We start from the raw sequence: 20,503 nt of genomic DNA on the forward strand, positions 1-20,503 counted from the left end.
GATAGTTTGCCCCAGTTTTTATGAAAACCAGGATATTCCCTGTCTCTGACACCAGGGCAGAGAGCCAGGCAGAGCCCCTTCAAGCAAACCCTGCCCACCCACGTCTTGGTCTACACTCTCCCTTCTCTTCTGCTTTTGGGCAGCATCGACCAGTATTGAGAGTTTCCATGGTGACCCCAGTTTCCTGGCGGCTTCTATATCTTTCCTTCCTGTCTCCCCTACCTTGGTACCAACTGCATCGGGCTTCTTTCTTTTTCATACTGATTGTATCTGGGGCCCCGATCTCTATCATTCCCAAGCTTCTTTGATATGGGAAATTCTTATTTTGTACTGTGCCTCTCAGGAACAAAATGATAATTTCTAAACACGTTACTCAAAGGAGGCTCATCCTCCCCGCCCCCCTTTCATTTGGCCTAATCTTTTAAGTCCAGCTGGACCCGAGCTACTATAATACATGGTATTATATTTATCTTGTTTCTCTTTTTCTCTCCTCCCTCCCTTTTCTCTCCCTCCTCCCCTCCCTCCTCCTCCTCTCCCCTCCCCTCCCTCCCCCTCTCCCCTCCTCCTCTCTCCCTCTCTCCTCTCTCCTTTTCCCTCTCCTCCTCCTCTTTTTCCCTCTCTCCCTCTCCCTCTCCCTCTCCCTTTTGTAAAAGATCAAATTACTCCTGACTTGAGGTGAGTATCATAAACAAATTAAGGGAGACAAGCAGACTAAAACACGTTGTTGAGATGACTTAGGCAGAGAAAAGCAGGTGGAACTGGCCAAGGTCTAGCACGAATTAGAAGTAGCCTACATTTCATTACTCTCCGCCGATTTCCAGGTGAGTTGGGACTGAATTTGTGTCTCCGCCACAGTGATGTAGCAGTATTGTACATCACTCAGAAGCAAGGGCTCTAGGAGTGGAATGTGTGGGTTCCTACACTGGCTCCACTGTTTACCAGCTATGTGATCTTGGCCAAGGTCCTTAACTTCTCTGTGCTCCTATTTCCTTTCTGTAAAATGAGGATAGTAATTGTACTTATCCCATGGAGCTGTTGTGTGAATGAAATGAGTTAACATAAAAAAGGCTCATAACACAGAGTCTGTCTTATAGTAAGTGCTCAATTAATGTTAGGTGTTATTAACTGCTTTTGAGCACAGAGCAGTGTGTGCTTATTAAGGCTAAGTATCTGAGCAAGACGGGAGGGGAGCAGGCACTGATTTCACGTGCCAGGCCCCTGCCTCTTGGTAGACACTTGATACCTCATTTAATTTTAACAAGTGCCTTTTGAGATACATTGTGTCGCCCCATTTTACAGCAAAGTCTGGCTTAGCAATGTTAGGTTAAAGAAAGCAATGAATACTACTGTCTAAGTAGAACAAAACAATGAATGATTCAAGGTTCTATCAATAATTTTTCACCCAAGGTCAAAGTGAAAACTGGTAGGAGGTGATGCTTGATTACCCATCTAAGGATGTGAAAATGCTGGCCAGGCTGGTTCCTGAAACACGCCCTGGTTCTGGTTACAGAGAGCCTTCCCACACAACCTCTCAATTTAGTCTTTAAGCCTCTAAAGAACTCTATTGGGGAAGGAATCATAATGTCCCCAGTTTATGGCTGGGGACTTGAGCCAATTCGGATAGCTAGCAAGTGAGAGAGAAGTATCTGGAACTCAGGTCCTTTGATGATCGTGAGTGTTGGTCATTGACAACAGACAGTCCCACCCGGCTCTTGGCTACAATGGCGTTGACAGGTCAGATCTCTGCGCAGGCTATGGTGGTTTTTCCAGGGAAGACACTCCCATAGTCTTAGTGTCAGGCCTAACCAAGAAAGCTCCACACTTGATCTCCTACACTCAGCCCCATCCTGCTAGGGCAGTTGGGCTGGAAGTCAAGTCACCTCTTCACAGTCCCCTTTCCTCCTGGTGGCAGTTCTTGGTGGCTTTTCCCACCAATGGTCCTTGGGTGGGACCATAGGAGCTTATCAGAGAGTTTCTCCTAATCTTGAGTCCAAAAACGGGGAGGTATTGGGATATTGATCCTTTCCCTTTTAGTTGGCGCTGAATACATATTTATTAAACTGAATTTCATTGAATCTGATCCCAATGCCAAGAATGCCTCATGAGTCACATAAAATCTGAACCTGCCTGTGGAAACTTAAACAACTTTTACTCATTTCTTACAGATGACTTTGAATCATCTGTAGAAATTGCTCAATTGGGTAAGTTTTCAATGGAAATTGAAACTTTCTTAGCTTATGTCTGTGTTTCACCCAGTTAGCTCCATCTGCCACCCTCCACCAAAACATAAGCCCCCTGAGGACAGGAAAGCTTATTTTTCTCATTAGTATGCTCCCAGCCTTCTACACAGAACCTGGCGTGTGGTGGAAGTTAAATAAATGTTGGCTTGAGAGATGAAGGTAAAAATGGATGATTGGAGGGATAAATGATAGATGGATGAATGGCAGACAGATCCACAGATCTGTGGCCAGATGAGTGGACAAGGCCACAGTATTGACAGGCTGCATTGTGATGCAGTCATTAGCCTCTTTCTCATGAGGTTGCTGGTGAACTAAATGTTTGCTGAGCTAACCTGGCAGACAAATCTCAACTATTGATTGGTTTTGAAAATTAGAAATGTAAAAGAGATCTCTACTTATTCACTAGCTAATTGCTTTTCCTTACTGCCATTTAATTGGGTTTGTTTTTCAGCAATGATACACATTTCAAATACATATAATTAATGTCAGTGCCACAGATTTGGTGTTTCTTCGGCCCCCAGCATGCCTTCATATTCTCTAGGTGGGGCCCTGCACCTCTACTGCCAGCTCGGAACTCTGGAACCAAAGGACACAATTTCTGTCTGTCCAGAGGCATCCTACCTCTCGTGAGTGGTCAAAGAGCTTGTACGAGTGGACAGACTGGACAGATGGCCTGCAGGTAGGGCTGTGGGCAATGTCTCAAGCTGCGTGTTAATAGCAGACTTGTTAGAGGAAGTGCCCTCTGACCCTGCTCGTCTCCCCGACCTTCTCCATTGGGCGTGCCAACCGAGACTGCCTGCACTGCTTTCTCCCCTGAATCTGACATCCCCGAGTCACGAGGGCCCTGGCCGGCTGCTCCACGGCTGCTCCTTCTCCGCCACCCCGCCTCTGACCAGCCTCTACCTGGCGTCTTGTCATCTAGGCCTGTCCGTCTGCCTGATCCAGCTGAGTGCTGCTAAGGCCCAGAATTCGGTTAGGCAGTTCTCAGTGACAGAATGTTCTGCGTCGTTCCAAGCCCCTGTTGGTTCTGTGGTCATCCCCTGGGGCAAACCAAATAAGTTTACTCCATCTTCTGCAGGCGTTTGAAGACAACTTTAGACAAGAAACGTGTCCCCTTAAGACTGCTCCTCTCTAGGCTGACAACTCATTCTGATAATGGTTCCTCCAGGTTCTTGCTTCCCAGACCCTCGCCAAACTAGACATTTCCTGGTTTGTCAAATTTACTCTGGAAAAGTCTTTCATTAGAAGACTAATGAACTGTCCTAGATTAAAGGAGGCTAAAGAGACATGCCAAGTAAATACCATGGGAGGCTAGATCAGGTTCTGAACAAGAAAAGAGTTTAGTGAGGCAATTAACTTCATTTTCATAGGATCTGTGTTAATTTTCTGGAATTGATACTTATATTGTGGTTGTATAAAATGTTAACACTTGGGAAAGCTGGGTGAGGGGTATAGGGGAATTCCTTTTGCAATTTTTTTTATAAGTCTGATATGATTTCTAAACGAAAAGTTAAAAATAGTCTTTCAGGTGTTGTGTTGGATTTGCGTAGTATAATTTAGCTGGAACTACATTTCCCAGAATTTCCTTCTCTGCGTACTTGGGAGTTGGATGGCTCATGAGAGACATTTGCAGGAGGTGGGAGGCAGAAGTGAAAAAGGGCTGGCGGCCTCCAGGCGGGGGTGAGAGGGGGGCCTGCTGCAGCTCAGGCCTTGCGTTCACATGCTGGTTGACCTCGTCGATCCGATCCGGGCGGTGGCTGGGCCTGCAGCTCCTGCCTCGTCTGCTTCAGCTTCTCTGACTCCTCTGCCTGGAAGGGCACCACTGGGAAGGAACGCTTTGAAATCTTAAGGCGGCTCGTGTCAGATTCCCTACATGCTGAGCATTTTCCTGAAAAATGCCTCCTTTCCCACACTCACTTGGTTACTCATGTGTACCAACGTTAGCCATTAATCGTCTGCTTAATCCAGTAAACACTTCGATGACCTATATTAAAACTACTTTAACATATTGGTAAAGAACCTGATTAATGAGTTTGTTGTTTTTAGTACATCTGTATCAATGTGGTCTAAACTGTTACCTTTTTGAATTACCAAGTCACATTGCTGTGTCCTTTGAAGCTGGTACGAACTGTGACTCTCCAAAAAATGTCCTCGTATGAGTTCTCAATCCAGGTCTCCTCCAGCTCATTCTCACAAATGGACTTTTTGAACCTAAAGCTTTAACTCTACATTTTCCCCATAAAATTTCATTGAGGGACTTTTGGTTCATTATTCTAGCTATCTTGATTAATTTGAATGTGGAATCTGTCATCAATCATATTGTCCCTACCGACTTCATATTACTTATATATTTGATAAGAATATTCAAAGTTTTATCCAGGTCACTGGAAAGGACAGAGGCATGTCATCTTCTGCGGGCTGAAAATCCTCATACTCGTATTATCATCTGACCCACATTCTTCTAGTTTATACACAAAAATATTAGGAGGTTGTCATTTCTGGATTTATCAAAAGAGATAAAACAGATCCTTAATAATCTGTAACTCGCGTAACTTGCTTTACCGGATAAAGATTCAAATAAGATTCACATAACTTCTTATTTTCCACATTCATCTCTTGAATCTCCACATGCCCAAATCGATTTGTTTCAAGAGAGCCATAACAAAGTACCAGAACCTTGGTGGCATAAAACAACAAAAATTTATTCTCTCCAAGTTTAGGAGGCCAGAGTCTGAAATCAAGGCGTTGGCAAGGTTGGTTCCTGCCGGAAGCTCTGAGGGGGTGTCTGTTCCAGTCCCTCTCCCAGCTTCCGGTGTCTCCGGGCAATCCTTGGTGTTCCTTGGCTTACAGCTGCATCACTACAATCTCCACCGTTGCGGTCACATGACCTGCTTCCCCGGATGTTGTCCGCTCCTCATAAAGATAACAGTAGTATTGACTTAGGGCCCACTCTCCTCCAGTGTGACCTCATCTTAGCTAATGACATCTGCAAAGACCCTATTTCCAAATAAGGTCCATTCCGAGGTTTCAGCTGGACATGCATTTGAAGGGACACTGGTTAGCCTAGTAAAACAAACAGAAATCTTTCTCCCCCTGCTGCCTGTGTATGGTTGTCCGGTTTGTGCAATGCTTGGCCGAGGGAGCCCAGGCTTGCCCTCTCTGCCACCATCTGTATCGTCGTTGAAAACAGAAGGACCACATAGGTCTTGCTGCGCTAGTGCCGACAGCCTAGCTCTCTACGCAGGCCACAGAGAGAATCCCCCAGCGTCACGCTTACACGGAATGTGCCACGCGTGGGCTCCTGTTCCAAACCCTGCCATGAGTCAGTGTCAGGTTGGGAAGTCAGAAGTGATTAAATTCGCCCAAATGTATATTCTTTCCCTTTAAAACTGAGCGACATTTCACGTTTCCCCAGCTATTGGCTCCTTTCCCAAATTTCTCAGAAATCCTGGGCAGTGGCTCTGCAATCATGTCTTCGAGCTCTGGGAGATTTATCCAAAACCGAAGCTCACGCGATGTGGCCAGATGCTCCCATACCTCGTCACTGATCTTGGACTTGACATTCTTTTTCTGGAATTTGCCTTTTCACTTTCCAGTCTGAGAATCACTCTCCTTGAGGGAGAAAAAATTACGCATTAAGAAATGATGCCCCTTCTACTAAGTGTGGGGCCTGACTCTTCCTTATCATTTCCTTTGCTCCAAATCATTTTCTAAAACAGTCTTTCTGCGGTCTCAGTCATATGTTTATGCCTCAGCTCATATTACATGTTAGTATTCCTGACACCAGTCGTACAGGTTTGTACTTTCGTCATTCGTTTTCGGCCCTTTGCCTCTTCCGACTGTTGCACATGCTCTTCAAAATTCTGGGCTCTCTCTGTATTCACGGTGGTTTCCTTAGATGACCGCTTCTCTCCCACTCCACCTGCCAGTCTATTCCTCACTCTACAAATGTTTACGCGGCCCCCACCATGTGTCAGGCACAGTTCTAGGCCCATCCAGGGAACAAAGCCAGATGTGTTGACTGCTTTTACACACTCAGGGAAACAGCCAGTACTCAGATAATTAAACAAATAGGGACTCCTTTTACACACTCAGAGAAACAGCCAGTATTCAGATAATTAAACAAAATTGCAACTATGATAACTGTAAAGAAAGGAAGGGATCACCGAGTTAAGATCTAAAAGACGAGGAGGGAGGATTTACTGAAGCCAGAAAGGGAGAAGGAAACAACCCGAGTAAAAAAATGGGCGAAAGATCTGAACAGACCCCTCACCAAAGAAGATGTATACATGGTAAATAACATATAAAAAGACACACAACATCATAGTCATCAGGAAACTGCAAATGAAAGCAACCATGAGATACCACTACACACCTGTCAGAATAGCCCAAATCCAGAACACTAGCACTGCCAAATGCTGGTGAGGATGTGGAGCGAGAGGACCTTTTACTCATGCTGGCAAGAATGCAAAACGGTACAGCTACGTTAGAAGACCGTTTGGCAGTTTCTTATAAAACTAGTCATCCGCCTTTGTATTTACCCAAATGAGTTGAAGACGATGCCCATGCAATAAACGTTTATAGCAGCAATCCCACAATAGAGGCAGTTAAACCGTATAAAAAAGAAAGCAAAGAAAAAAGAAACATGGAATTCAGAATCATGGGTATCTTGAACAGAGGAAGTCGTGGGGGTGGAGTGTATGGGAGGAGTATGGTTAGGGATGCTTTTGTTTTGAGTGTTAGGATCCTTATTCCATTATCAAAGTAACCAAATAAATAAGTAGAAGTGGCCGTGCCCGAATGAACCATAAGAGCGTCTCATGAAACAAAGATTGCGATTAATCTAATTATGCGCACCGAAGGGCCAATTTAAAAATAAAGAAAAAGGCAGATACAGAGAAAAAAATCACCTGCAAATAATCTCACCACCCATAAGTAATCCCTGTTAACAGTTTCCTTTCCAGGCCTTTTTGTGCCTCTGTTTTTGAAATCTGATTGTTTTGTACCCTCCTCTTTTTTTTTTTTTTTTTAATTAATAGACTTTTTTAGAGCAGTTTTAGGTTCACGGCAAAACTGAGCAGAAAGTACAGACATCCTCCTCTTTTTACATAACATTAGGGCGCACACATATTTTTATTTCATTAAAAACTTCTCAGAAACAAAACTTTTTACTGCCAACATAATGTTTCCCGATACAAATATAAAATGGCCACTGAACATTAGGGTTGCTTGCAATTTTTTGGTGGTATAAGGAAAGCGATGATGAACATTTTAGTGTATAAATTCTACCATAGATATTTATATTTAGCATTATTTCTTTAGAAATGATTAGAATTATTGGATGAACAAATATGAACATTTTAAGGCCTATTTTTACCAAACTCCCAACTTACTTTCCAGAAATTTTATGCGAATTTATACCTTTACCAGAAGAATTTGAAAGGATCCACTCACTGTGTTCTTCCTAGCTGTGGAGGCAGAACGGCCCCACCCCACCCCCAAGAGGTCCTTGTCTACTCCCTGGCACCTATGAGTAGATTACCTGACACGGCAAAGGGGTGTGAAGGTTGCTATTGACCGAACTTGAGACGAGGAGATTATGCTGGATTATCGAGACAGGTCCAAGGTCATCATAAGGGTTCTTAAAAGTGGAACAGGGAGGCGGAAGAGAAGCAGAAAGACAGCTAGCTGCGTGACAACAACTTGGCTCCGAGTTGCTCATTGCCAAGAAGGAGGAAGGGGCCACTAGCCAAGGAATGTGGGAAATGTCTAGAAGCTGGAAAGGGCGAAGAGATGGGTTCTCCCTTAGAAACTCCAGAAGGAGCACAGCCACCTGCCCTGTGCCACCTCGACTTAGCCCAGTGAGACTGCGTCGGACTTCTGACTACAGAACGGGAAGGGAATACAGTTTTATTTGAAGCCACTACATGTGTGGTGATTTGTTACCACACAAGTAGGAAACTGCATCGGGCATCTTCATTTCATTTCATTCCAATGATATTTAATTGTCATTTTCATTTATATTTCTTTGATTTGGGAGGTAGAACGCATCTATTGTTCCGTCTACCCAGAAAAGACTCTTCTGGGAAGGACTCCTTCTCTTTCTTCTAAATATGTGGTTCCAAGTCGAACTGGATACCTGAGCCAAACTAAACCATTCAGAGCCTTTCTTTGTCATTTGGAATTTTAGGATTGGCGAAAAACCAGCCCCATCCTTCTGTGTCAGTACAGAGGGAGAGGTGAGTCACAGCAGGTGTCAATAGCACGATTTCGCCATGTGCATAAAACCTGTTAGAACGATGCTGACGCGGAGAGAAAAGCCAGGAGGAGGGGCAGGGAGGATGTCTCAGCGGTGTCAGTCACCGAGGTCGGCTGTATCCCTGCTCTTCTGGCTGCGTGACCCTTTCAATAAACGTCTCTTCGGCACAAATTCGTTTGAGTTGTGTTTTTTCACGTACCGCGAAAAGAATCTAATACAGAGAATCTGAATTGGGTGTGGAAATTGATGAGTCCTCAGGTGGCTGAATTAGAAAGGGTGAGGGGGTGCCGCGAGCTTGTGCAGATCCTCGGCTGGGAAAATTGTGTTCCCTAGTTTTAGGTTATCCAGGCAATTGGTTAGACTGTTTTCTAGTGGCTCTTGGGACACAGACTCTATGCCATTCAGACTTATACTTTGGGAGACTCGATGTGAAAATACAGGATAATAGAATGTCAGCGATTTCTCCCAGCTTTTGGTAAGGTGCTGGCAGAGAGAAGACCCAAGGTTCTGGACTGACTAAGAAGCTGAAGAATCCTGGAAACTGGAATGGTGATAGCTGGGAAGGACCACAACCAGCCACGCACCTCAATTGCCTGATGAGGAATTCACAACCTGTTCTGCCCCACCCCAGTGTGATGTGAAAGTCCCAGAACGGGGACGACATTGAGGCAGGGCAGCCATGCTTTCATCCCCATGTTTTCTGCTGAGCCCAGGGGAAGGGCAGAGCCTCTGAGCTGCTCTAAGAAACCGGAGCCACGTGGGCAGGCTCCAATAGGCCTCTCATGCCTTCCAACTTTCTGGGGTTGGTTATTGGCTAACACAGACCCCCACCCTCCACTCCCACCCCAGTGAAACTCACAGTCAGACAATTAAGATTTTCAGGGTTGAATGCTTAAAAAAAAAAAAAAAAGACAAAAACCTAAGCCTGCCAAACTGAGCTGTGTGATTGCTCAACCACTATGGTAGTTATTTTTCAAATTTTTCTGATGATAAGAATCACCTGGGGTGACTATTAAAAATGGATTCTCAGGAGCTTCTTTCTGGAGAGTCAGAGGATCTGGGGTGTGATTGAGAATCTGTATTTTCACCAAATTCCCCAGGAGAAGCCTATCGTCCAGCAGGTTTGGGAAACTATCATGAGGTAATTCCCAGGTACCTAGATGCACAGGAAGTGGTTGGTGAGACAGCATAGCCCTGAGTGGGGAATCCACCCCACTCCCCTGTTCATGAGGGGTCTTGTGGATGTGGGCAAGGCTCCCAAAAGGCAAAACCTGGAGGGTCAGACCGGCGACTAGAGAACTCCCTCTTTGCCAAGATGCAGCGATAGACACAAGCCACAGCCGTGACCTCACCATCCCTGTCCAGCTGCGTGTGGTTTAAATGCTGGACCAGTGACCACTGTATGTCGCCTCTTTTTCTCCCATTTTAAATGGTAACACTTATAATGGTTACCCTGTTTCCCACCAGCATTGAACGTGAGGTGTCTTGGAGGTCGTTGGTGGTTGTAGTAATCACACAGCCAACAGGGGCAAGATTGTAAGGAGCTATGAGAAGACTTGACCAAGAGGAATATCCTGGACTTGAACATGCTATCAAATGGCCCTATAAGTTAATGTTTCAAGCACCACTCCTATTCACACCGAAACACACTCATCTTCTCCAAATATGTAGAAATAATACCTACCATGTATTAAACACTCACTGTATTCTAGATACTATTTAAGAGCCCACTCGACTCTCCCGACAACCCTTTTAAGTAGGTGCTATTATTACCCCTCAGTTTACAGATAAGGAAAAAGGGGCTCAGGGAGATGAAGAAAAACCTGCCTGAGGTCATGCAGCTATGAAGTCATGGAGCCGAAATCTGCACACAGACATTCTGTAGAATCTGAGCTCTTAACCTTCACTCGAGGCTGCCTCTCCAGTGAAAGAGAGACATGTGGAAGAGAGCCACATTTCAAAAGAAGATAAACATCGCCGTGAATAGAGAACAGAAAAGAAACAGGAAAACTAATGTGAAGAAAGACTGCCAACGAAAGCAATCAGCGGGGGATAAACTGTCTCCAGATAAAAAGAAAATAGCAGAGCAGGACGAAAATGACTGTAAAAACATGCTTATGTTTAGAATCCTCAACAGATGAGGGAAGGGATGGACGAGAGTAAGTGGATATGCAAGAGGAACAGCTAGAAACCCTGGAAATGAAAAAATCCAGTACTTGGAATAAAAATTGAATGCATGGAGGAAGCTCTGGACCAAACATAGTTGAATAAATAATTAGTGCTTTGGAGGATGGAGCTGAGGAGTTCACCCAGAACACAGCACGATAAAGGGAGATAAAGAATTGAAAATAGTGAGAGGGTAATTACGAGACGTGGAAAAGAGTTTGCAAGGCCCCATTCAAGAGGAGAGTCCAAAAAAAAAAAAAAAAAAAGGATTAGAGCAAATGGTCAGAAGACTGAAGCGCTAAACCAGTGAAAAATTCTCCAGAATTCCTCAGACAAAAAATGCCCTGAGAATGCTGAGTAGAATAAAGAATAAATCCATGCCTATACATATTGTTCTAAATCTGCAGAGCACCAAGAATAGACAAGAAAACCTCTAAGACTACCAGAGGAAAAACATTTTCCATCTAGTAGATTCTGGACTTGGATGGAGCAGGATGCTGCATCCCACTGGGAAGGAGCTGGCTGCACTATAATAAGAAAGCATTTGGGGGTCATTGTTGGCATGGAAAGAAAATTATTTGGACTCTGGGAAGCCAGTGAGTAGCCATTGTTTTGCACGCCCAGAAGAGCGTTCCCTTCTTCTGAGAAGCATTCTTTCCCGACTAACCACGTGGTTCACACGCATGCTCCATTCTCTTCTAAATCCTGCCCCAGACACTGTTTATTAGCCCAAGGAAGCATACCTGACCTAAGATGTCAGTCCTAATGGTTCACCCTAGGCCTTGGATGATGGATCGTGTGGGGTGAATAAGAGAGCTTCCTTGAGACTTTTGATTCTGAGACCTGAGACAGCAGGTCTTAGTAGCTCCCTCAAGGCAAGGCCGTGAAAGGTGAGCCACAGGTGCTGTTGAAAGCCATGCACCCTGCTATGTGGACAGTGCCAGTGTGAGAGTGAATAAGGTTGGCTTGCAGAGAAAAACAAAGATGGGAGATAGAGTGAATCTTGTCATCGCATGAGATCTGGTCCTAGCTGTATCCCTGCTCTTCCGATCTTTTGAGAATCTTCCTTAAATTCTCCCCTTTAACTAAAATTGTAAAACGTAAATTTCTATCATTTTCAACCACATGAATCTTAGTTAATGGAGTGATGGGATTGCTCCTTTGTTATTCTTTCTCTATTTGCATGTTTTCTTTTGGGGAAATGTTTTCGCTTACTTCTCTTCTGGATCTTATGTGGGTTTTTGTTTGTTTCTTTTAAGTATGCGGTATTCCCAAACGAAATTTCTATTCTCCAGATCCCAATCCCGTTTTCTCCTCTAAAGGCTTCCTCATCTTTTCATATACCCAAGCCGAGGACATCAATACCGCCAAATCCTCTTTCTCTTGCTTTACCCCCTCATCCCAGGAGCCATCAAACCTCATCAATTCCACCTTTGGAAAGGTCTTCTAGATCCATCCACTCACTTTAACAATGATTAAATTAACCTATCCGCTGACAGCCCTGCAGGTGACACTCTCATTTGCTGCTGAGTGTAATTTAGAAGAAATTTTATGGAGGAAAATTTGGAAATATGTTTCAATAGTCTTAAAAATATTTATACTTTTTGACCCAGCAATTGCACCCTGTGAATTGGAGGAGAAATCAAAGATTAAGAACAAAGACCCCTTTTAAAAAAAATAAGGATAATTACAATAAAGGATGTTTTAAAATAATATTTAATGAGATGACATTGCTTAACATATAATATTAAATAAGAAAGTCTATGAAACATTTATTTGCAGTATGACTCTGATTTCATGAGAAATGTCAGTTCAGTGATTATACAAAACTGGATATTATCACTAGGCTTCCATTCTCCCTGCCTTCTTTATGAAACTGGCTGCCCTCTGCCCTTCCTTTCTGTGGATGAGATGGGTGAGGTTAGGAGGTAACAGCCTCGGGGTCATTTGAGGCTTTTCTCAGCACAGTGTTCAGAGTTCTGAGAGCAGTATAATTGTCAATATCTTCATTTTGTGCCTTTTGTGACAATATGGACTCCTCACAATTGCCATTTTCCAGTACTGTCACAATAATGCAACTCCTCACTTAACACGATCTAATTTTTATCTCACACATATCACATTCGGTAGGACTTTACTATATTTGTATATCTACACAGGAAAAAAATATGTAAAGGAAACACGATAAAATGTTAAGAGTGATTAAGCTCTGCAGGATGGAAGCTTGTTGGTTTTAATATTCTCCCATATCTTTAAGTATTTTTGAAAACGTAATTGCCGATGGCTGCTTAGCATTCCAACATACAGGTATGCCCTAACTTATTTAATCCAACCCCTATTCTTGAACATGTAGATAACTTGCTATTTTTCACTATTGTGAGCAATGCTGTAGGGAACATCTTGTGCCTACAGCTCGGTGCCTGCTGCGTCCTGCAGAATTATATGGACGTGGACCAAAAGGATCCTGCCTTCCAAAGCAGTTCCTCCTCAGTAAAGGAGCAGACACTTAGAGAAACAGCCACAGCCTTTTACTACATAACCATATTTCAGTCAACAATGGATCACGTATACCATGGAGGCCCCATGAGATTAGAATGGAACTGAAAAATCCCTGTAGTCTAGTGTCATCGTAGCCATGGTGACAAGTGCACGCATTCCTCATGCGTTTGTGGTGATGCTGGTGTAAACACACCTACTGCACTGCCAGTCATATAAAAGTATAGCACATACAATTATGTACAGTACATCATAATTGATAATAAACGACTACATTACTGGTTTATGTATTTACTATACTATTTTTTATCTTTACTTTATAGTGTACTCTTTTTACTTATAAGAAAGTTTGCTGTAAAACAGTATGTCAGGTTACACCAGCAGCAGCCTCGTGCATCTCATGTTCATTGCATCTCTGGGTTGCATCACTCTGTCTTGTGCTCAATTTAATCTCGTATTATTTTAAAATTTAGTGTAGCCCAGGTGTACAGTGTGTCTACAGTAGTGGACAGCAATGTCCTTCACATTCACTTGCCACTCACTCTCTGAGTCACCCAGAGCAACTCCCAGTCCCACGAGTATCCTTCATGGCAAGTGCCTTATAAAGGTATGCATTTTTTTTTTTTATCTATGTATGCCATATTTCTCCTATATCTTTCCTAAGTTTAGATACAGAAATACTTATCATTGTGTTGCAAGTGCTTACAGTACTAAGTACAGTTACATGTTATGCAGGCTTATAGCCTAGGAGTAATAGGCTATCCCACACAGCCTAGGTGTGTAGTAGGCTAGACCATCTAGGTTTGTGTAAGTGCACTCAATGTTCCCACGTTGACTAAATCACCTAACGACACAGAAGGTTTCCCTGTCATTAAGTGGCACATGGTGTATAATGTGAGAAATAAGCGCTGTATCGGAGGAGATGGTGCCAATTCAGGCAGGGTATACGCTGCCTGGAGGAGGGGGGCATCTGAGCTAAGCTCCTCAGACAGAGATCTGGGAAGAGGAAGCTCATCTTCCTGGCGGCCACAGAGAGCTGATTTCAGCGGCCCTTGAGAGCTGGAAAGACAGGCCTTTGCACCAGAGCCTGATAATCTGGGCCCCTGGCCCCAGGCCCTGTCGGGAACATCGCAACTCTCATCAGGGGACAGGAACATCCTTTCCCCTCTGTTGAAGTCTGCAGGTTTTTCCCCACCTTCCCTCCAGACCCACCAAAGTCCACTCCACCTCTGCGCCCCCGCGCGCGCGTGTGTGTGTGTGTGTGTGTGTGCGCGTGCGCGCGTGTGCACGTGTGCAGGGGGCCATCTCCACAGTACCTCTTGCTCCCCAGGGAGCAGGTCAGAGGGGGCTATACCCTGACAGTCCTGAGCCATATGGCAGGCCCACAGGCTCCAGGTCCCCAGCTCTCAGCACCTCCTGCCAAAACCCAGCCCCTGGGGTCAAAGGAATGTTGAGCAATCTTTAGAATTTTTCAGTGAGAAACAAGCACTTTCAAATTCCATTCAGGCCTCCTGAGCCGGGCACGCTGCCCGAAGCCTGGAGCCCTGAGTCTTCCTGGACAGGCATCTGGGAACTCTGGGGAACTTTGCAGTGTTTGTTTTCTCCTCCTGCTGGCTGGACTGTAGGACACCATTACAGTGAGGTCATGGAGCCCTGCCCCACTGCGTCCATGGGTGGGTGAGCGGCCAGGATCTTGCAGTCTGTGCTGAATCGGCTGTGCTGGGGGGTGCGCTGGGTCCAGAAGGACTGTGGGGCACAGCTCAGGCTGCACCCTCAGGACCTACCTCTCCGCCCCAGTACTGCCAGGCCTTACCCCCCACCCTGGAGCCTGGCCTCGGCCAAGGGCCTCGGGGCCAGACTCTCTGTCCAGCTTCCTGGGGGCTGCAGGGACATATGGCGAGCCCAGTTTTGACTTGCTAGAAATAACCAAACAGTGCCTGTGACTGGTTCTCAGCTTAAACGGTGCCTTCAGGAAAGCCTTCCTGACACACACACCCTCGCCTTGCACGAAGTCAAGTTCCCCTATTGTATGTTTTCATGGCACCCTGTGCATCCCCTGAACGCTTGCCTCAGTGGTGAATAATCATTATTTGTGCATTTGCTTAATGTCTGTCTCACCTATAGACAGTTGCTCCCTGAGAGCAGGAGCCCTGTTCATCTTGCTCATTGCTGTATCCCCAATACCGAGCACGGTGCCTGACACATAGTAGGTACTTTATGGATTTCATTATGCCATGCAAAGTTTCCCAAGAACATATGGGGATTCTGCCTCCAAAGACGCCCCTCCCAGGGCATCAGCTTCCGTGGGATCTTGTGCCAGGTTCAGTGGAAGCTCCAAACATGGCCCCACATTGAACCTCAGTGTCTCTCTGTGCTTCGGCTCCCCGATTCCCAGCTTCATCTGCAGGTGGTTGGGACACCAAAAGGTCTTTGTTTCATTAAAAGTAAAACTCTTTTGTCTGTGACCAGATTGCAAGTTCCCCGGCAGGAGTGATCTGTCCTGGCAAGGGTGGCCTTTGCAGACACCAGATGTATCAACAGCACCCACTTTCCTTGTTTCGAGTTCCTTTGTCGTCCTAGCTCTAGGGCAGGCCCTCACTCTATCTGCAAGCCTCCCATTTAACTTAGGTTTGTATAGGGTTTGAAAGTCCCCAAAGCCCATCACACCGTTATATCATCTGTGCCTCCCAACAGGACTCAAAGGTCAAGGTGCTAGCCCGCCTACTTTACGGAAGAGGAAACTGTCCCCAGTAATGACTTGCTCTAGGTCACAGCTAGGAAACAGCGGGGTTAGGGTTTTAGCTGCAGGACGAGGGAGGCAGGCGTGTGTGTCAGGAAGGCGTTCCTCAAGGTGAGAAGTGGCGAGGGGGGACATGAAGAGCAGGGAAACTGAACTTGAGACAAGAAAGCAGGCATTTCAGAAGGAACTGGAAACAAGACGGAGCCCACATGCTCTGAGGACTGGACCGGAATCCTGCACGTCATAAACCAGGCCGTTTTCATGCTTCTTTGGTTTCCTGGGTTCATCTCCCTACATTTCTCCCATAGTAGAACGTAGTGAAAACTCAGAACAGTTCGAGTTGGCCCAGCTGTGCAGAAGGAAGCCAGAGGAACGCGTTTGCGTCTATGCTTGTGCCAGAGCGTTCAAAGGCGCAGCAGCCCAGGGTGAGAGAATCATAAAGAGGAGGAGGCCGAGGGGCCAGGGAGCTACTTTTTCATTGTCATCCCCTCTCCGTCATCCAGGCACCGGGGAGGAGGATCAGAACTCAACTGTAGAAACCTGCGGTTTTCTGTCATTAAAAGGAGTCGGTTGACTTAACCACCTCGTAAGGTTGTGGCGAGATTCTGTCATTCACACGAGAAATATTTATTGAGTTCTGGGAGCCTGGGATACGTTCAGTGCACAAAACGAAGGCCTGCTTTGCGGCTTAGGTTCTAGCGAGAGCACACAGGCCACAGGCACTAACCACAATAAGCCAGTGAGTCACACTGTATGCTAGAGGTGTGGGGCTCTGCGGGACACAGTGGGGAGGGGAGAGGGTCCTGGGTTGGGGTGGGGAGCGGACCTCACAGGGAAGGAGAGATTGAGTCTCAAGGGTATAGGGAACGTGCACCCCAGGTCCGGGCAGGGGGAGGCCACGCCACTAGTGCTGAGAACAGGAGTTGGTCGGTAAGGGGGCGGTGTGGGGCGGGGAGCAGAGGGCAAGAGGTGATGGGGCTGGGCAGATCACGAGTTGTCTTGCTGGCCATTGCACAGATGTGGGTGAGTGAAATGGGGAGCCATGGAGGGTTCGATCCCTTTAGCTACTATGTTGAGAAAAGACTAAAGGAGCCGATGAGAGCTTTGATGGAAAGAGCGTTGTGATGAGCCCGGGGAGGACGGGTCTGGGTAGAGTGAGCGGAGGTGGTGAGAAGAGGTGAGGTGCTGGATGACGCGGAGAGTTGACAGGATTTGCTGGTGAGAGAAGGAGGAGTCGGACATGACTCCGCAGCTTTGGGCCTGAGCTCCTGGAAAGACAGAGCTGCCGTTCACGGAGATGCATGTTATTCCAGCTACTGACCACCTGCTCCGGGCCAGGTCCTGGGTCAACCACTTGGCCGCCTGATCCCATCCAATCCTGACAGCTGCAGCATGTAGGAATTGGTCCCCTCAGCCCAGACAGGGCGACTTTATTGACTGTGGTCAGTCTGTAGGTTAAGCGGCAGAGCCCAGATGCCCTAGGCGAGTCGGACACCATGGGACAGATGCGCACATCCTGTCCCCAGGACTCAGGACACGTTTCCTCACCTCGTCTGACCTTGTCTGGCCTCGCACTTCACTTCCTCTTTGCCCTGCATCAAACTGCCTCAAAGCTGTGGCGCTCCCAAAGCCCGATGTTTTCTATATGCTGGGGACTTCTTTTAAAGATGCTTTAAAACTCCTTATTGGGCTATCTGAATTAACTACGGGGCGGCGGGGACTAAGATGTTTGGGAACTTCCACAGAGGCTCTGGGCAGACAGACTGGCCCTGAATCAGGGAGGTGACAGGTGGTAGAGGATATTGGGTTCACCCTGCAGCAGCTGTCGCATTAAAACTCTGGGATTCTTGTGAACATAGTCAGCTCTGAGGCACCCCTTCCGCCATCGCCTGCCCACACTCGGGGTGCTGCTTTCCCACAGGATTTCTTTTGCCTTCCAAACCACCAGATTCACAGTTTACAGGCAAAACAGGTGGACTCAGGGGTGACCCTGATCTCACTCAGATATGTGTGCACGCACACGTGTGTGTGTGTCTGTATGTGTGTGAATGTCTGTATGTGTGTGTGTGCGTGTGCATGTGTGCTCGTGTATGCCTGCGTGTGTGAGTGTATACATGCATGTGCCTCTGTGTGTCTGTGTGTAGGAGGGAGCGGTTGGAAGGGTGGAAATTCATAAACACGGCAAGACTTCAGCAATCTGAACGCTACCACCCCAGCTCAGGGACACCTTGAACCTCCTTCCAAGGGTGATTTCAAGAATGACGCGGAGACACTTCTACTGCACATCGGTGCAGTGCTCTGCCTGCCCTAGGCCTGACTCTGTGCCAACCTTTCCAAACGAGGCTGCTCAGGGCCAGCTTAGCAAGGAGCCCAGGCTCGGGTTTCTGGATGTATGCTGAGGTCCTCGCTGAAGCTGTGCTAAGGAGCTGGATCCCAAACCCTGACACCCACCAGAGTCACAGGGAGGCTGTAAACATGTATAAGTGATGCGGGACAGGGCAAATCCCCCTGAGTGGGGATTCAAGTCCCGCACTGAGGCAAGGGTGAGGTGGGGTGGCGGGGGGGCGGGGGCGGACGGGTGGTCAGTGAGGGTCCAGACTGCATGCAGGAAAGAATTCAGGTGCACGCCAGAGTTAGAGTCAAAAGGAAAGCTTATTAGAGAAGGACTAACACTCTGTAGACAGAGCGTGGTTTCCTCTCAGAGGCAGAGAGTGAGACAGCCTCCCGAATGTTCAAGGAATTCAGTTTAAATCTGTTTTCTTTCCTGAGGATGGGTCCGCAGCACGAAGGGCTTGGGGAAGTAGTTGTTGGTAATCTCAGAGAGAGTCTTCCTGTTGGTTCCCTCTTTGTCTGGCCGTGTGCTCACAGCCAGGTTCCGTGTCTAGCAGCTCGTTGTAGGCTCTGAATACAACTGAGTTTATTATTATCTTCCCTATTTCATAAGCACTTACACCATGCCAGGTACACGCACACACACACGGTCTGCCTGGATTCTCGTAACGATCGAGTAGGGATCAAACCCCTTTGGACAACACTAAAGTTCAGAGAGGTTGAAGGAGGTTCAGAGGTCGCACAGCCGGGGTTCCCGATTATACCCTCAGCTGCCTGACTTCAGAGCTCCAGAAGCTCAAGGTCTTTGAAACCTCTAGCACCCACACCTCAGCGCCCTCAAACCCCTTCCTGACTGGGCCCACGCGTTTGCTGAGGAGGCGCTCTGGGTCAGTCAGGCTTTCTCACTAGAGGTCTTGCCCTCTCTGGAGCCTCCCAGCCAGTCCTGAGATGGGTCAGCCTGCTGGGATGGCCTAAGTCTTGGAAATGCAATGGGAGGGGATGGCACTGGCACATCTTCGGGAATTTTTTGCCTTCCCTGTCCTTTGTGGCAGAGAGCAGACAGGGACTGAGCATGTGGGCAAGCAAAAGGCCTCTGTCTCCTTAAGAGGTGGTCCTGGGGCTGAGCAGGGCAACCTCTGTGCTCTTGGATAGCTTTTTTTTTTTTTTTTTTTTTTTAAAGCAGCAACCTTGGTTGATCTCGTCAGATTGCAAGGACCTCGTCAGCTTACAATCCCTTATTTTCTTTATTTTTTTATGCCTACAGCACCTGGTCTTCCTAGGTGGTCTCCCATCCAAGTACTAACCAAGCCCGACCCTGCTTAGCGTCTGAGATCAGACGGAATCAGGTTTGTTCAGGGTGGTATGGCCGTAGGATCTCTGATATCTTTAGAATTATTCTCTCTCTGTCCCACTCCTAAGCCTCTGCTCCAAAGCCGGACGCCTATCTCCTGGGGCTCATTTTCAGCAAGGGGGAGACCAGATGTCTCCATCGGTCTGCGGTTGAACCCCCTCCCCTGGGTGTCTCCCCTCTGCTCTGGCCCCTGGACCCTACCCAGCATCTTAGGCAAGTTTCTCCATTGGAGAAGAAGACGCCTTGTTCAGACTGATGTAGAGAAGGTGCTTATTCCAAAGGATGGAATCGCTAGAACAAGGTCATCTGACCTCACAGAGGGATACTGTGTACAGAGCCTACCCTGACTTTGCCAAAACTTCAGGGAGGTTTGATCTGGGCTCAGGGCTTCAGAACCTCAGGAGGTCAGTTCAGAGGTACTTGGAGCCCTAAATCTTCAGCACTGATGGATGACGACCAGGCCCATCTCTGAACCTTGACCCTGAGATGTGGAATGGGGGTGCGGGTGCTGAGCGTGGTCAGAGTCAGGCACCTGGGATGTGATAGGACACGCTTTCCCTGCTTAACAAACGCTGGCCGTCCCCAAAGCTGGATGCCTCCCCTTCCACTCCCTCCTGAACTGCCGCTGATCTGGAGTGGAGTCTGCTCAGATTCCATGTGTGAGGAGCCTCTGCAAAGAGCCAGGCGATTTGCACAAGCATTAGGCCTTGGTGGAGGCCAGAGATGGAGCCTGTGAGGGGGGCGGGGCAGGCACACAGACGGCCTCTGTTGGCCTGGGAGGCAGGAGAACAGTGGCCAGCCAAACACTGCTGTTTGCAAATAAACAGCCTTAAGCTGGGGGAAGAGCTCTTTGTCCTTGCTGGTGCCCATGTGGCTCCTGCAGCACCCCCACCCCCACTCCAGCTAAGGCTCTTCTTTCC

At 47.0% G+C, this 20,503-nt stretch overlaps 1 non-coding gene across 1 annotated transcript; it reads right to left on the reverse strand.

Moving 5' to 3' along the window:
* Nucleotides 1-19,487: 19,487 nt before the first annotated feature.
* On the reverse strand, nucleotides 19,488-19,606 carry LOC120585359 (5S ribosomal RNA). Its single transcript, XR_005648313.1, has one exon. It is a non-coding gene; the product is annotated as a 5S ribosomal RNA (ribosomal RNA).
* Between the last annotated feature and the right edge of the window lie 897 nt (nucleotides 19,607-20,503).

This window comes from Pteropus medius, unplaced genomic scaffold, assembly GCF_902729225.1.
Source record: "Pteropus medius unplaced genomic scaffold, Ma_sr-lr_union100, whole genome shotgun sequence".
In the NCBI taxonomy this organism is placed as follows: domain Eukaryota; kingdom Metazoa; phylum Chordata; class Mammalia; order Chiroptera; family Pteropodidae; genus Pteropus; species Pteropus medius.